Source organism: Sapajus apella, unplaced genomic scaffold, assembly GCF_009761245.1.
Source record: "Sapajus apella isolate SASKATOON/1434 unplaced genomic scaffold, GSC_monkey_1.0 scaffold113, whole genome shotgun sequence".
In the NCBI taxonomy this organism is placed as follows: Eukaryota; Metazoa; Chordata; class Mammalia; order Primates; family Cebidae; genus Sapajus; species Sapajus apella.
The window spans coordinates 2,875,132-2,888,344 of record NW_022437053.1 but is presented as its reverse complement, the minus strand read 5'-3'; the positions used below and the strand labels follow the sequence as shown (position 1 = coordinate 2,888,344).

The 13,213-nt window shown below is 37.9% G+C and overlaps 1 non-coding gene across 1 annotated transcript; it reads right to left on the bottom strand.

Moving 5' to 3' along the window:
* Positions 1-7,305: 7,305 nt before the first annotated feature.
* LOC116537789 lies at positions 7,306-7,372 on the bottom strand. Its single transcript, XR_004263337.1, has one exon. It is a non-coding gene; the product is annotated as a small nucleolar RNA SNORD109A (small nucleolar RNA).
* Positions 7,373-13,213: the final 5,841 nt, after the last annotated feature.

The window sequence follows — 13,213 nt, the reverse complement described above, 5'->3', positions numbered from 1 at the left end:
TTAAAGAAGGCATTTTCTAGGTATAGAACCATTATCACTTCCAAACAGATGTCACTGACAAACTACGCATTTGACAGAGGGCTAATATCCTGAATCTATAGGACACTTAAACAAACCAACAAGCAAAAATCAACCCCATTAAGAGGTAAATATTAGAAAAAGACATAGAATGGTCAACAAACATATGAAAAAATGTGCTCATGTCACTAATCATCCAGAGAAATTTAAACCAAAACCACAATAAGGGCCAGATGTAGTGGCTCATGCCTGTAATCCCAACACTGTGGGAGGCCAAGTTGGTGTATTATTTGGGGTCAGGAGTTCAAGACCAGCCTGGCCAACATGGTGAAACCCAGTCTCTACTAAAAATACAAAAATTAGTCAGGTGTGGTGGCACATGTCTGCAGTCCCAGCTACACAGGAGGCTGAGGCAGGAGAATCACTCGAACCCAGGAAGTGTAGGCTGCAGAGAGCCGAGATGACACCACTGCACTCCAGCTTGGGAGACTCTGTCTTAAAAAAAAACACACACACACAGTAATATAAGGTCTGACAGCAATAAGAAGAGTAGCTATTATTAAAAGGTAAAAAGAAAAAGTTCCTGGCAAGGCTGAAGAAAAAGGGGAATGTTTAAACACTATTGGTGGGAATGTAAATTAGTCTGATCCCTGTGGAAAACAGTCTGAGTATTTCTCAAAGAACTTAAAACAGAGCTACAATTTCACCCAAAATTCCCATTTCTGGGTATATACCCCAAGGAAAATAAATCATTGTACCAAAAAGACACATGCACTCACATGTTCATCATTGTGGTATTAACAATAGCAAAGACATACAGTCAACCCAGGTACCCAGGACTGGTTGTATCAGTCAGGGTTGTCTAGAGGGACAGGACTAATAGGATCAATGTATATATAAAAGGGAGTTAATTAAAGAGTATTGGCTCACATGATCACAAGGTGAAGTCCCACAATAGTCCTTCTGCAAGCTGATGAGCAAGGAAGCCAGTCCAAGTCCCAAAAACCCCAAAAGCTGGGAAGCCACAGTGTAACCTTCAGACTGTGGCTGAAGGCCTGAGAGCCCCTTGCAAACAACTGGTGTAAGTTCAAGAGTACAAAAGATGAAAAACTTGGAGTCCAATGTTCAAGGGCAGGAAGCATCCAGCACAGGTGAAAAACGAAGGCTGGAAGACTCAGCCAGGTAAACCTTCCACATTCTTCTGCCTGATTTATTCTACCAGCACTAGGAGCTGATTAGATTGTGCCTACCCAGATTGAGGGTGAGTCTGGCTCTCCCAATTCACTGACTCCAATGTTAATCTCCTTTGGCAACACCCTCACAGGCACGTCCAGTAACAATACTTTGCATCCTTCAATCCAACCAAGTTGACACTCAATATTAAGCATCACCAACGGTAGACTGGACATAGAAAATACAGAGCATTTTCACCATGGAATACTATGTAGCCATAAAAAAGAATGAAATCATGTTGTTTGCAGCACATGAATAGAGCTGGAGGCCATAATCCTAAGCACACTGATGCAGGAACAGTAAATTAAATACCACACATTCTCACTTATAAGCGGGAGCTAAATATTGAGCACACATGAACATAAATATGGGAACAAGAGACAAATACTAGAGGAATACTAGAGGATGCCGTGTGGGTGATGGATTAAAAAACTACCTATAGGCTAGGCGTGGTGGCTCACACCTGTAATCCCAGCACTTTGGGAGGCCAAAGTGGGTGGATCCCTTGAGACCAAGAGTTCGAAACCAGCCTGACCAATGTGGTGACACCCCATCTGTACAAGAAAGCAAAAACAAAAATTAGCCAGGTGTGGTAATGCAAACCTGTAATCCCACCTACTTGGGAGGCTGAGCCACAAGAATTGTTTGAACCTGGAAGGTGGAGGTTGCAGTAAGTATAGATGTTATGCCACTGCGCTCCAGCCTGGGTAACAGAGCGAGATTCTGCCTTGAAAAAAAAAAAACAAACAAAAACCTACCTATCAAGTGTCCTTAAAAAAGGAAGAAAGAAGATATGAAGATACAGAATCAACCTAAATGCTCATCACTGATAGACTGGATTAAAAAATATGGTACTTATAACCAAGGAACACTACATAACCATAAAAAAGTAAGATCATGTCCTCTGCAGCAACATAAATGGAGCTGGAGGCCATTATCCTAACAGAACTAAAACAGGAACAGAAAATCTAATAAGTAGGCTCTCAATGTAAGTCGGAGCTAAACATTCAGTTCATATGGACACAAAGAAGAAAACAACAAGCACTGGGGCCTACTTGAAGGTAGAAGGCAGGAGAAGGGTGAGGATCAAAAAACTACCAATCAGGTACTATGCTTGTTACCTCGGTGATAAAATAATCTGTACACCAAACCCCCATGACTCACAATTTTCCTATATAACAAACTTGCATATGTACTCCTAAGCCTAACATTAACATTAAAAATAGAATGATGTTATCATTAACTGGACAATAAAGATACAGAAAAATAAAACAAATAAAAATTCACTAGAAAAATTCATCATACTATTTGAGCTAGCAGAAAAAGGGAATGAACAAATTTGAATATAGGACTGTTGAGGTGATCCAGTCACCTCAATTGTGAGGCAGAAAGAAAAACAGAGCCTCAGAGAGCTGAGGAGCACATGCGTATCAACATGAACGTAAAATTCACAGTAGAAAGGGGCAGAAACAGTTTGGAGAACAAAAGCCAAAAATTTTAGTAATAGAAAAACATTTATGTACGTGTATAATGAGTCAAATGAACTGGACTTACTCAAGTGAGATCTACATAAAGAAATCTATACATAGAGACATCACAGTAAAAATGTCAAAAGCCAAAGTCTTCAAAACATGAAGAGAAAAAAAACACGTCAGGTACAAGGAATCCTCAATGAGACTAACAGCTGATTTCTCATCAGAAACTCTTGAGGCCATAAAAGACTAAGATGACAGATTCAAACTATTTGAAAGAAAAAGAAATAAGACTGTCTACTCATAAATCTTGATACACCAATATTACTCTTCAAAAATAAAAAAGAAGACATTCCTAAATCAACAAAAGCTGAGAGAATTTGTTGTCAAAATACCTATTGTACCAGAAAAATTAGATGGAGACTACAGCCTTAAATAAAACAGCACTAGACATTAACTGATCCATGTGAAGAAATGCACAGGACCAGTAAGATAATTATCAGGCAAATATAAAAGATGGTATAAAAGTTTGAATAACAATAACATACAAAAGGTAGGTTGAGAAAAAACAGCTATATTTAAAAATTTCTGTATGCTATTAAAATTAATATTAAATCAAAGCTATGTTATAAAGTAACAAAATAACTATAATCTCAAAGGCAACCACTAATAAGTAAAGACAAAAAATTCGAAAGAAAATTAAAGTAGCACACTATTAAATATGTATTTAACATAAAAAATCAGCAATAGGACCAAGAAAAACAAAACAGATATATGCTATAAAAAGAAAACAGAGGCTGGGCGTGGTGGCTCATGCCTGTAATGTTAGCACTTTGGAAGGCCGAGGTGGGTGGATCATGAGGTCAGGAGTTCAAGACTAGACTGGCCAAAATGGTAAAACCCCGTCTTTACAAAAATTAGCCAGGAACAGTGGTAGGCACCTGTAATCCCAGCTACTTAAGAGACTGAGGCAGGAAAGTTGCTTGAACCCAGGCAGAGGGGTTGCAGTGAGCCAAGATCACACTACTACACTCTACCCTATTGACAAAGGAAGACTTCATCTCAAAAGACAACAACAGCAACAACAACAGAAAAGCAAAATACAAAACTAGACTAGAAAATGGCAGATGCAAATTTTACCTCATCAGTAATTACAGTTAATGTTCACGAAGTAAACTCCCAACTTAAAAGGCAGAGATTGACACAATGAACTTTTTTTTTCTGAGATGGAGTCTTGCTCTGTAGCCTAGGCTGCAGTGCAGTGGCACTATTTTGGCTCACATCTAGGCTCACTGCAACCTCCGCCTCCCTGGTCCCAGTTCAAGCAATTCTGCTACCTCAGCCTCCCAAGTATCCAGGATTACAGGCACGAGCCACTATGCCCAGCTAATTTTTGTATTTTTTAGTAGAGACAGGGTTTCACCATGTTGGCCAGTCTGATCTTGAATGCCTGACTTCGTGATCCACCCACCTCAGCCTCCCAAAGTGCTGGGATAATAGGTGTGAGCCACCCCACCTGGCCCACAATGTATTTTTTTTTTTGGGGGGGATGGAGTTTTGCTCTTGTTACCCAGGCTGGAATGCAATGGCACAATCTCAGCTCACTGCAACCTCCGCCTCCTGGGTTCAGGCAATTCTCCTGCCTCAGCCTCCTGAGTAGCTGGGATTCCAGGCACGCGCCACCATGTCCAGCTAATTTTTTGTATTTTTAGTAGAGACGGGGTTTCACCATGTTGACCAGGATGGTCTCAATCTCTTGACCTCATGATCCACCCGCCTCGGCCTCCCAAAGTGCTGGGATTACAGGCATAAGCCACCGCGCCTGGCCCACAATGTATTTTTTTTTAAAAAAAAACACATGATACAACTATATGCTCTCTACAAAAGACAAACTTTAGATTCAAGGACAAAAAAATAGGTACAAAATAATCATCCTGGGCAACATAGCAAGATCTCATCTCTACAAGAAAAAAAATACAACCAAAAAAAATCAGCCAGGTGTGGTGACGTGAGCCTGTAGTTCCAACTACTCAGGAGGCTGAGGTGGAAGATTTCTTTGAATACAGGAGTTTCAGGTTGCAGTGAGCTATGATCATGCTATTGCACTCAAGCCTGGGTGAGAGAGACTCAAATTTTTTATTTTAAATTAAAAATAGATATATAGTAAAAGAATGAAAGGAAAAGATAAACTTTACACAGTAACCAAAGAGACTTTAAGGGCTGTAAGTCAGACAAAAACTATAATTATCAAGCTAAATAAACTTCAAGACAAAAATTGTTGATAGAGACAAAGAAGAACACTTCATGATAATAAAACTGACAATCCATCAGGAAGACATAACAATAATAAAGATATGTGTATTTAACAACATAGCTCCCAAATTAAATGAAAAAAATTGACAGAATAAACAATATGATAATTGAAAATTTCTATACCTCACTTTTAATGATGAACATAACAATGAGATAGAAGATCAAGGAAACAGAAAGAAGATCAACGAAACAGAAGACAAACAACACTATAAAGCAATGGCATCTAACATCCATCTATGGAACAATCTAACCAGTAGAAAACATATTATTTTCAAGTGGACATGGAACAGTGTCCAGGGTAGGTATTAGACCACACACTGGTCTCAACAAATCTGAAAGTACAAAAGCCAGAAAAGTATGCTGTCTAACCACAATAGAATCGAATTACAAATAAATAAAAACACTGGGGGGAATCCACAACTTGTGGAAATGAAGTAACACATTACTAAGAATCTTTGGGTCATAGAAATAAGAAAATTTATAACATAGTTAGAAATAAAAGGAAACAAAACAAAAAAAAATGTATATGTAGCTAAAGGAGCCCTTTGAGAAATTTATAGCTGTAAATGTTCATATTAAAAAAAGAAAAATAACTCAAATCAATAATCTAAACTTTGACTTTAAGAAAACAGAAGAAGAAAAGCAAAGCTAAATCAAGTAGAATGAAAGAAATAAGAATAAAATGCAAATAAATAAAACAAAGAATAGAGAAGAAAAAAATATCAGAAGCTGTTTCATTGAAATTTTTTATTTGTTTAGTGACAGGCTGGATGTGGTGGTGTGTGCCTATACTCCCAGCTACACAAGATGCAGAGGCAGCAGGATTACTTAGGCTCAGAAGATCAAGGCCAGTATGGACTACATAGCAAAAACCCTGTGTCTTAAACAATTGATGTAACTTTATCTACACTACTGAAAACAGAAGACTCGATTTTCATAAAATCTGGTATGAAACTCAGACTATTATGAACACCCTTACAGAAACAAGGTACATCAACAAATTAGATAACCTAGATTACATAGGCAAATTCCTAGAAATGCATAAATTACAGGTATTGTCACAAGAAGAAAAAACAGAAAATCTGAAGTCACCTTTAACAAGAGATTGAATTAGTTACTCAACAAGTTACCACAAATAAAATCCCACATAAATAATTTCTCTGATGAATTCGACCAAATCATTAAAGAAATAACACCAATCCTTTACCAACTCCTCCAAAAAACAAGAGAGCAGAAAACATTTCCCAACTTATTCCATGATGCTACCTTTACCCTAAGTTTTATCAAAACTTAATACATCATTAAAAAAGTGAATCATGGACCTGGCCTTGACAACATAGAGATATCCTATCTCCACAAAATAAAAAAATTAAAAATTAGCTATGTGTGGTGACACATACCTGTATTCCTAGCTACTTGGGAAGCAGGGGGTACAAGACCACTTGAGCCCAGGAGTTCAGGCGTGCAGAGTCAAGAGCTGAAGTGAGCTATGACTGGGTCACTGTACTCCAGTCAGGGTAACAGAATGAGACTTTGTCTCCCCAAATAAATCAATGAATAAATAAAATCAATTTGGCAAAATTCTACATTTGTCATTTCATGCAAAATTCAAATAGAATAAAAATGGAAAAGAAAATGATTCAGAAATGAAGGTGGAACGACTCACCACAGTAAAATATACATTATTTAGATATTATTCAGTAATCCACTAAAAAAAATCAACAAAAAGATCTCAGGATGTTGCATGGAACACATGGTATATATTTATTCCAAATGATGTTGATTTAGCTACTCACCCCTATTTTCTGAAGTGGAGGACCTCATTCCAGTCCTCCTCTACCTCAGCAAAACAAAATAGAAGAAAAAGAAATGGTCTCAGAAAATGCTCAACAGTAAAAATAACAAAGCACTAAAATTAGTTCCTTTGTCAATATTTAATATAGGCATGCAGTGTTCCCTTCTTTCAGAATACATCACGGTTGCTTGACCATTCTTGACTGAAGCATTCTGATTTTTTCATTTTTACTCAAGAGTGTATTTCCTATATATAAGCATCTGTCTACAATTCCCTGTTCAAAATGTACAAAATAAAGCAAATCTTGAGCCACTAAGCTTAAAGTGCACACTGACTCATAAGACAGGATGCTAACGCCCTCTTCGGAGAGGTAGAAAAGGCATGCTCACAGGGGTACTATGTTGTCACTGAAGGATCACCAAATAGAGCCAGGCTCTGAGAGTCTTATTTGTCCTGCTGGAGGGCCGCACATCTGGACCTCAGATTGACATCTGGAATGAGTCCCTCAGCATCCTCAGACAAGTATTCTCATCATCGATCCAAACAAGCACCCTCCCGACAAATAAGCATTTACATACCAGGCTTATATTGTGCATGCTTATCTAGTACATCATCAGTCAGAACAGCAAATGTACAGTAGACATTTTGTTTCGTATCTGAATAATGGAACTCTCATATACATAGGATGAAAAAACATATGACTGAATTGCTCTAATAAATTAGAATGAAATATATTGAAAAAAATTCTTAAGTTAATTAAATGAATTAAAATTTGTAGGAATAGGTGAGGCAGCAAAATTAATATATACTATGATTACATGACAAATATAAGTAGAAACATCTGTGTTCAAAATGTGCCAGATAAATTTTTGTTTTTCTTTTTTTAAGATGGAGTTTCACTCGTTGCCCAGGGTGAAGTGCAATGGCAGGATCTCGGCTCATTGCAACCTCTAACCCCTGGATTAAGGCAATTCTCCTGCCGCAGCCTCCCGAGTAGCTGGGATTACAGGCATGTGCCACCGTGCTTGGCTAATTTTGTATTTTTAGTAGAGACAGGGTTTCTCCACATTGGTCAGCCTTGGCTTCCCAAGGTGCTGAGATTACAGGTGTGAGCCACCATGCCTGGCCAAAAATTTTTAAATAAATATTTAAGCTAGGCATGATAGCACATGCCTATTCAGGAAGTTGAGGCAAGATGATTACTTGAGCCCAGGAGTTGACAGGCAACCTGGGCAACATGGCATTATCCCGTCTCTATTTTATAAAAAATAAATATTTAGCACACTGAATTTCATTATGAGATTATTTTCATCCAACAAAAAATGTTAAGGAATGGAAATGTATCAATACTTCCTTCAATTTATTCAGGTTACTACAAAAAAATCTGTTTTTCAAAAAACGGGGAAAAACAATGCGGATTCCCTAAAAAAAAAACTACAGACACTCACATAGCAGAAAAATCTATTATAAAAATAGTCTCCTTTGAGCCTCTAAAATCATGAACTCTCAGATGCTGAAGTTCTGGCATCACTGGCCACAACACACATAAACAATTTCAAAAGCACCACAGTAGCTGCTCACCTCTCTTGCTTGAAGTTCTGTAACATCTTCTAGACCTGCAGCAAACTATCAAAAAGAAAATACATCAGATTAGAAAATATACAAAATACACTAAAAAATAAGATACAAACATTATTTCTGTAACAATAACCACAGAGCCATCTTTGCACAAGTCACAAATCTTTGGTCCTTTGTCACCTTTGCTATTTATTCATTTCCTCCCCCAAATCTTTATTTTTGAGATGGAGTCTAGCTCTGTCACCCAGGCTGGAACGCAGTGTTGCAATTTCAGCTCACTGCAGCCTTCCCGTCTCCAGTTCCAATGATTCTCCTGGTTAAGTCTCCCAAGTAGCTGGGACTACAAGTGTGTGCATCACACTGGTTAATTTTTGTATTTTTAGTAGAGATGGGATTTTGTCATGTGGCCAGGCTGCTCTTAAACTCCTGCCCTCAAGTGAGCTGCCCACCTCAGTCTCCAAAAGTGCTGGGATTATAGGTGTGAGCCACCACACCCTGGTAAAATTCTTCATTCTTTAAATAGTAAAAAAAGTTGGCAGGTGCATTACCTGAGGTCAGGAGTTCAAGACCAGCCTGGTCAACATGGTGAAACCCAGTCTCTACTAAAAATACATACCTGTATTTCTGGCTGTGGTGGCACATACCTATAATCCCAGCTACTTGGGAGGTTGAGGGAGGAGAATAGCTTGAACCTTGGAGGTGCAGGGTGCAGTGAGATCACGCCACTGCACTCCAGCCTGGGCCAACAGAGTGAGACTCCTTCTCTAAGCAAACAAACAAACAAACAAACAAACAAACAAATTTACTTCTCTACCACCCTATGTAAATCAGAGATTCTGAAGTTGTATTCCGCCAGATAAAGACTTCATTAAAATGCCCTGGGGTAGGTAAAATTAAAGGTACAGGATAGGGGTGTTGTGAAACCAATATTCTAGAAGAAATAAAAACTTTAGGAATCTACTTCAATAGAACAATAGAAGTCTCTCTTTCTCCCTGTCTCTCTCTTTCCGTGTGTGTGTGCATGTACTTAAAATTTTGAAATCTATTTCAAAATGTTATATAAAAATCAAAGATGGCAAGAACAGAAAAAAGATGAAAATTTTCATAAAATAAATGAAAATCAGGTGGATCATGGTGGCTCACACCTGTAATCCCAGGACTTTCCGAGGCCGAGGTGGGCAGGTCACCTGAGTTCAGGGGTTCCAGACCAGCCTGATCAAGATGGAGAAACCCCCTCTCTACTAAAATTAGTTGGGTGTGGTGGCAGATGCCTGTAATCCCAGCTACTGAGGAGGCTGAGGCAGGAGAATCGCTTCTTGCTTCAACCCAGGAGAGGGACGTTGCAGTGAGCCAAGATCGCACCATACCACTCCAGCCTGGGCAACAAGAGCAAAACTCTGCCTCAATCAATCAATCAAAATGGACACGACGAAAAAGAACAAAATGGAATAGGATACTGCCATTGTAAGACATAAGAGACGTAGGCCGGGCGCGGTGGCTCACGCCTGTAATCCCAGCACTTTGGGAGGCCGAGGCGGGTGGATCACGAGGTCAAGAGATCGAGACCATCCTGGTCAACATGGTGAAACCCCGTCTCTACTAAAAATACAAAAAATCAGCTGGGCATGGTGGCGCGTGCCTGTAATCCCAGCTACTCAGGAGGCTGAGGCAGGAGAATTGCCTGAACCCAGGAGGCGGAGGTTGCGGTGAGCCGAGATCGCACCATTGCACTCCAGCCTGGGTAACAAGAGCGAAACTCCGTCTCAAAAAAAAAAAGACATAAGAGACGTAACATGGAGTAAGCATGGTCCATCTTTATACAACCAGAAAATCCCCAGGAGGGATGCATTGATATGCTAGCAGAGAACTTGGAAGACTAAATTTTTGAAGGTGAACTGGGGAACTCAAAGGGCCATAAAACAACAGTGAGTTTCATATTTTTCCTTTTCTCTAATATCCCAGCCTGAATTTAGTATGGGAGAGTATCTGAAAAATAAAACATAAAACTGCTTATTGAGTACAAAAACGAAGACCTAATCTATATACTATTTCAGTGTAATTTTTTTTACAATAAGAATAGCTCACACCAATATTAAACAGAATACACATTTTGCACAAACTATTATCTGCCTTCAAATACAGCAAAAATTATCTTAAGCATTACTTACAGACAGGTCCTCAAATGTTAAATAAACCTAGTTACTATATTCTAGTAAGAGAATTGAAAACATGAGTACACAAAAACCTCCACATAAATATTCCCAGCAGGATTAGTCATAATAGCCAAAAACTGATGAATGGAAAAGAAAAATGTGACATATTTATAATCACTCCTCCATCAAAAAGAATGGAGATCTCATACATGCTGCAACATGGCTGAACCTTGACAACATTAGGCTAAGTGAAAAAAATTCCAGGTAAAACAGCTTCCTTCTAATATAAATGCTTCAAATGTGGGCATCTACAAGGCCTGCTGGTATAGTAGTAATCATGCATTTATTACACTTTCATGTTGCCTCAGCATTTATTATGCTCGAAGCTATATGCTCAAACCACTCCATTTCACATGTTCTTTTGCGTTATTTTCATCAACGAATTTCAGACTTACTGAGCAGATACAAAAGTATCTATAATTCTTCGCTAATTTTCAACTAGATTTCCTATTGTAAGATGTTAATCTTACAATACCAGTTTCATTTTTCTCTTAATTTTTTGAAACATGTATCACATTATTTTATCCAAACACTTTGAAAATTACCGCTATGAATTATCCCTATATCTTTTAAATTATTTTTATTTCTTAAAAGCAAGGATTTTCTGTTAGTAACCTCAGTATCAGTACCCAACTTAGGCAATTTAATATTCACGTAACACTATAACCTATTTGAGGGACTGTCTTAAAACTTTGCCAACTTTCCCTTTCATGTCCTTTTACAATCATCTTGAATCAATGTTATATTCTGTTCTCATGTCTATTTAGTCTGAAATAATCTGGACCATTTCCTCAGTGAAATTCCTATGTTTGAGTATGAAAAGCAGAATATCAGTCAATTTGAGACTAATGTTTCCTCATGGGCATACTCAGGTTTATGCATTTAACTCAGTAATACTACAGAAATAAGGCGGCTGTGTTCTCACTGCATCCTATCAGTGCTCCCTGATGTTTCCACTACTGGTGTTAGTAACTTTCACCTCTTTAATTCAGGTGCCGTCAACCATGTTCTCCATCAGAAAGCTACTCCTCATTTTGTAACTGATAAAGATCTGAAATTGCACAATATCTAAGTGTCCTGTTTCTCTTAAAATTTTCTCTAAGTTTTAGCATCATTTGATGATTCCTGGCTGAAAAAATTATGATTATTTCCAAATACCGATTTTCCAAATCCTGTTGTTTCTGTTTGTTAACACTATCTATTGTAAAGATGAGCTTTAGTGGCAACCCTAAGCATTCATTTGTATTAATAATATTTTAATAATCTTACCAACAGTGATTAGGTCTCTCAATCTTCAGAAGACTGTGTCCAAAAATTCCAAAATGGTCTCAGACAAAATCAGAGGTTGTTCACTGCTCACTATCCAGTGGTATTCTATTTGAGAGATGCGGCTTCCCCCATCTCTGCTATCTCCTGCTGTACTCATTTTCTTCTTCGGTATTCTCAACATGTCAGAGATCCAACTGAAAGAATCTCATACAATTTCCAACCCCCCAAATAGCAGAATACAAAAATACAAAGTTAGAATGGCACAGTGCACTCCTTACATAACAGTCAAAATTATAAACTACTTCAATAACTGCCATAGCATAGTAAAGCAACATTTATGTCACCGTCCCCCACGATTACCATTTTAACCAGTTTCAGCAACAGCTGCAAACTGCTAAGGGATTGCATTCACGAGAAACAAAGTACCATCTTTAGAAAATGGTTAGAATGAATGAATACAATGGAGGCAGAAAACTAAGAACAGATTTTGTAGAATGGGGGAGACTTTGTAGGATCCAGACCATATGGTCATAAATTACACTGGAAAAATATTCTAACAGGAGGTTTTAACCTTTAAATCTAGGTAAGTGTGCAATTGTTTCTTTGCTAAGATACTACCATGGACCTTTTCCCTGCTATTGGCAGTATTTCAGTCTTCACATTGTCTGTCACCAGCTCTATGCCAAACTTAGCTTCTTCCATTTAGTGATCCTCTTTTCACCGGCCATTTCTCTTTGAACTTTGATCGGTGCCTCCATCCCCAGGAACACAGTATACCACATCCTAAGCAAAGGTACCCATATTTCTAGAAGTAACTCCCTGAAGGTTTACACTATAAAAATTTCCAAAGGACAATGTCCTATTCATGTTTTTCTCCTGTTCCTAGAATACATCAACACTTAACACTTTCTATCTTGAAAAGCTGCAGTTAATTATCACATCTCTGGCCTTAAAGACAAAAGAATGAATATCACTTCTGAAATGTGGGTTCTTTCACAAATAATGGTTTTGCTCAATGGATTTAACAAATTTTAAGTATTTTAAATTATCTTCCAAAGGTTGTGACATCATAGGATAGTTTTAAGTTCTACATAACAGGATGAATTACACAAATTCAAACTCGACCTCAATTTATCTATCTTTTACATAGACATAAATTTGTTACTCCATCTGTTATTATAAGCATTTAAATCATGTGAAGTTATCTCCACATGTGGTATCTGGTAAAAATTCAATAAATGCTGTATTTAATTGAAATACATATATGTATTCAAAACACACACACACACACACACACACACACACACACACACACACACACA